The sequence below is a fragment of the Drosophila pseudoobscura genome, chromosome X (assembly GCF_009870125.1).
Source record: "Drosophila pseudoobscura strain MV-25-SWS-2005 chromosome X, UCI_Dpse_MV25, whole genome shotgun sequence".
In the NCBI taxonomy this organism is placed as follows: domain Eukaryota; kingdom Metazoa; phylum Arthropoda; class Insecta; order Diptera; family Drosophilidae; genus Drosophila; species Drosophila pseudoobscura.
Genome location: NC_046683.1, coordinates 32,900,468 through 32,905,444, shown reverse-complemented (window position 1 = coordinate 32,905,444; position 4,977 = coordinate 32,900,468). Strand labels below are relative to the sequence as shown.

At 46.1% G+C, this 4,977-nt stretch overlaps 1 long non-coding RNA gene across 1 annotated transcript; it reads right to left on the bottom strand.

Annotated features, from left to right (window-relative positions):
- Positions 1-345: 345 nt before the first annotated feature.
- Positions 346-516, bottom strand: LOC117184764 (uncharacterized). The gene is made up of 2 exons (XR_004470209.1): positions 440-516; positions 346-408 (listed from the first exon to the last, which is right to left on the bottom strand). It is a non-coding gene; the product is annotated as an uncharacterized lncRNA (long non-coding RNA).
- Between the last annotated feature and the right edge of the window lie 4,461 nt (positions 517-4,977).

The following is a 4,977-nucleotide window of genomic DNA, read 5'->3' as shown; positions in this document are numbered from 1 at the left end:
TTTTGTCGAAGACGATCCGCTTGCTATAATTGCTGTAAATGTAATTTTATTGGGAGAGCACAACAACAAAAAGAGAAAAGAAGAGAAAGAACAAGGCGCGCAGAGGCTTTCGGGGGACTGCTTTTTTTCTTTGCTTTTGAGCATTGATATTGTATTTCTATTTCCTTATGCCTTTCTTTTCTTTGGGCTCCACATAGGGCTAGCCCTTACGGTTTAAGGGAAAAGAAAAGCAAGACTGAATTAACGGCGCTGCACTGCCGAAAGGGGAGCAAGGTATTTGTATTCGTACTCACTAAGACCTTGCCTATTGGCTCATGGGTATAATTTTGATCTGGGTTTTTTTTTTCTCTACTTTTTTTTTTCACTAAGCCAGGTCGGCCGAGGGCAAGATATTTACGCAAAAAAAAACTTGGGGCAAGATATTTACGCAAAAAAAAACTTGGGGCAAAAAAAAAATGTTCAATATTCCGCTTTTAGTTTCGCAGCTTCCCGGCGCCGACGATGCTGCTGATGCACTGAGTCGGACCTACAGCTGGAGCGGCGGACTCTCTGCCTTGCGCTTCTCTGCGCCAGCGGCGAATTCGATCGGTTCTTGTGTTGTTTTTTTTTTTTTTCCGGGAGCGCAGTCTCTTCTCTTCCCTTTCTATGGCCAGCTGGTTGTGGCTGCGGCCGGCTCGGTCATCGATCCCAATTATCTTTTTCCGCTATTCTCCCTTGGAAATCTGCTTGGCACAAAGTGCCAATTCTGTAATACAAGAAAACCCATGTTCCCTTTAACACTACCTAGCGACACCTAAACCCCAATGTCCAACTTACCGCTATGTGGCGATTGGCACTCTTGTTATATTAACTTGCATATGGCCGTCCGAAACAAAAAAAAAGAGACCACTTTCGGATGCCTTGCCTCCGGCGTGGGGTCAGAATGGAACGCCCCCTTACTGGGGTGGCAAATTTCTTTTCGATTTCTTTATGGTATAATTTGAAAGCAACACGATTCTTTTGTTTGTCTTTTTTTTTCTTTGATTTAGCACTGGCGCGAGGTTTAGTTATGTTTTTCCGCTAATATTTCCTCTTTCCACCACAAACACTACCTTCTGAAGTGGGGCCCAAAATCGAAAAGAGCGACCGTAGCTGGACTTGCATTCACGAACCCTCCTAACAGCGAAAGTGCCAACCACCATTTCCCTCGAGTTAACATAACCGCGGCCGACTCTCTCCCGAGTCCGACCGTCTGCCCAAAAAGTACCCGTCGATCACGAGCAATAGGGGCGCTAAACGCAATTACGATATTCCCTGGATTTAAAATTTTTGATTAGTTTTTTTTTCCCCGTTCTTTTATTTTTTGTTGTTGTTGTAGTAATATTTTTGTAGCTGGTTCAAGCGTCACTACAAGCTTCCACTTTTTTGGGGCTATATTGCCATATTGGTGCTTATGCCCAAGATGCGCGATCCTGCCACATTTCCTGGAGCGTGGATGCTATATAGGTGCGGTGGTTCAGTATACATGCCAGTGCTGGATAGGGAAGGGTTCTTTACAAGTGCAGGTGCCATATAGTTGCGGAGCTTCCACTTTTTTGGGGCTATATTGCCATATTGGTGCTTATGCCCAAGATGTGCGATCCTGCCACATTTCCTGGAGCGTGGATGCTATATAGGTGCGGTGGTTCAGTATACATGCCAGTGCTGGATAGGGAAGGGTTCTATATAAGTGCAGGTGCCATATAGTTGCGGAGCTTCCACTTTTTTGGGGCTATATTGCCATATTGGTGCTTATGCCTAAAATATGCGATCCTGCCACATTTCCTGGAGCGTGGATGCTATATAGGTGCGGTGGTTCAGTATACATACCAGTGCTGGATAGGGAAGGGTTCTATATAAGTGCAGGTGCCATATAGTTGCGGAGGTTCCACTTTTTTGGGGCTATATTGCCATATTGGTGCTTATGCCCAAGATGTGCGATCCTGCCACATTTCCTGGAGCGTGGATGCTATATAGGTGCGGTGGTTCAGTATACATGCCAGTGCTGGATAGGGAAGGGTTCTATATAAGTGCAGGTGCCATATAGTTGCGGAGGTTCCACTTTTTTGGGGCTATATTGCCATATTGGTGCTTATGCCCAAGATGTGCGATCTTGCCACATTTCCTGGAGCGTGGGTGATATATAGGTGCGGTGATTCAATATACACGAAAGTGCTGTATAGGGACGGGTTCTATATAAGTGCAGGTGCCATATAGTTGCGGAGGTTCCACTTTTTTGGGGCTATATTGCCATATTGGTGCTTATGCCCAAGATGTGCGATCCTGCCACATTTCCTGGAGCGTGGATGCTATATAGGTGCGGTGATTCAATATACACGCAAGTGCTGTATAGGGACGGGTTCTATATAAGTGCAGAAGCCATATAGTTGCGGAGGTTCCACTTTTTTGGGGCTATATTGCCATATTGGTGCTTATGCTCAAAATATGCGATCTTGCCACATTTCCTGGAGCGTGGGTGCTATATAGGTGCGGTGGTTCAGTATACATGCCAGTGCTGGATAGGGAAGGGTTCTATATAAGTGCAGGTGCCATATAGTTGCGGAGGTTCCACTTTTTTGGGGCTATATTGCCATATTGGTGCTTATGCCCAAGATGTGCGATCTTGCCACATTTCCTGGAGCGTGGGTGATATATAGGTGCGGTGATTCAATATACACGCAAGTGCTGTATAGGGACGGGTTCTATATAAGTGCAGGTGCCATAGAGTTGCGGAGGTTCCACTTTTTTGGGGCTATATTGCCATATTGGTGCTTATGCCCAAGATGTGCGATCTTGCCACATTTCCTGGAGCGTGGGTGCTATATAGGTGCGGTGGTTCAGTATGCATGCCAGTGCTGGATAGGGAAGGGTTCTATATAAGTGCAGGTGCCATATAGTTGCGGAGGTTCCACTTTTTTGGGGCTATATTGCCATATTGGTGCTTATGCCCAAGATGTGCGATCCTGCCACATTTCCTGGAGCGTGGATGCTATATAGGTGCGGTGGTTCAGTATACATGCCAGTGCTGGATAGGGAAGGGTTCTATATAAGTGCAGGTGCCATATAGTTGCGGAGCTTCCACTTTTTTGGGGCTATATTGCCATATTGGTGCTTATGCCTAAAATATGCGATCCTGCCACATTTCCTGGAGCGTGGATGCTATATAGGTGCGGTGGTTCAGTATACATACCAGTGCTGGATAGGGAAGGGTTCTATATAAGTGCAGGTGCCATATAGTTGCGGAGGTTCCACTTTTTTGGGGCTATATTGCCATATTGGTGCTTATGCCCAAGATGTGCGATCCTGCCACATTTCCTGGTGCGTGGATGCTATATAGGTGCGGTGGTTCAGTATACATGCCAGTGCTGGATAGGGAAGGGTTCTATATAAGTGCAGGTGCCATATAGTTGCGGAGGTTCCACTTTTTTGGGGCTATATTGCCATATTGGTGCTTATGCCCAAGATGTGCGATCTTGCCACATTTCCTGGAGCGTGGGTGATATATAGGTGCGGTGATTCAATATACACGCAAGTGCTGTATAGGGACGGGTTCTATATAAGTGCAGGTGCCATATAGTTGCGGAGGTTCCACTTTTTTGGGGCTATATTGCCATATTGGTGCTTATGCCCAAGATGTGCGATCCTGCCACATTTCCTTCAGCGTGGATGCTATATAGGTGCGGTGATTCAATATACACGCAAGTGCTGTATAGGGACGGGTGCTATATAAGTGCAGAAGCCATATAGTTGCGGAGGTTCCACTTTTTTGGGGCTATATTGCCATATTGGTGCTTATGCTCAAAATATGCGATCTTGCCACATTTCTTGGAGCGTGGGTGCTATATAGGTGCGGTGGTTCAGTATACATGCCAGTGCTGGATAGGGAAGGGTTCTATATAAGTGCAGGTGCCATATAGTTGCGGAGGTTCCACTTTTTTGGGGCTATATTGCCATATTGGTGCTTATGCCCAAGATGTGCGATCCTGCCACATTTCCTGGAGCGTGGATGCTATATAGGTGCGGTGATTCAATATACACGCAAGTGCTGTATAGGGACGGGTTCTATATAAGTGCAGAAGCCATATAGTTGCGGAGGTTCCACTTTTTTGGGGCTATATTGCCATATTGGTGCTTATGCTCAAAATATGCGATCTTGCCACATTTCCTGGAGCGTGGGTGCTATATAGGTGCGGTGGTTCAGTATACGTGCAAGTGCTGTATAGGGAAAGTTTCTATATAAGTGCAGGTGTCATATAATTTCGGAGGTTCCACTTTTTTAGGGCTATATTGCCATATTGGTGCTTATGCCCAAGATGTGCGATCCTGCCACATTTCCTGGAGCGTGTGTGCTACATAGGTACGGTGGTTCAGTATACATGCCAGTGCTGGATAGGAAAGGGTTCTATATGAGTGCAGGTACCATATAGTTGCGGAGGTTCCACTTTTTTGGGGCTATATTGCCATATTGGTGCTTATGCCCAAGATGTGCGATCCTGCCACATTTCCTGGAGCGTGGGTGCTATATATTTGCGGTGGTTCAGTATACATGCCAGTGCTGGATAGGGAAGGGTTCTATATAAGTGCAGGTGCCATATAGTTGCGGAGGTTCCACTTTTTTGGGGCTATATTGCCATATTGGTGCTTATGCCCAAGATGTGCGATCCTGCCACATTTCCTGGAGCGTGGATGCTATATAGGTGCGGTGGTTCAGTATACATGCCAGTGCTGGATAGGGAAGGGTTCTATATAAGTGCAGGTGCCATATAGTTGCGGAGCTTCCACTTTTTTGGGGCTATATTGCCATATTGGTGCTTATGCCCAAAATATGCGATACTGCCAAATTTCCTGGAGCGTGGATGCTATATAGGTGCGGTGGTTCAGTATACATGCCAATGCTGGATAGGGAAGGGTTCTACATAAGTGCAGGTGCCATATAGTTGCGGAGGTTCCACTTTTTTG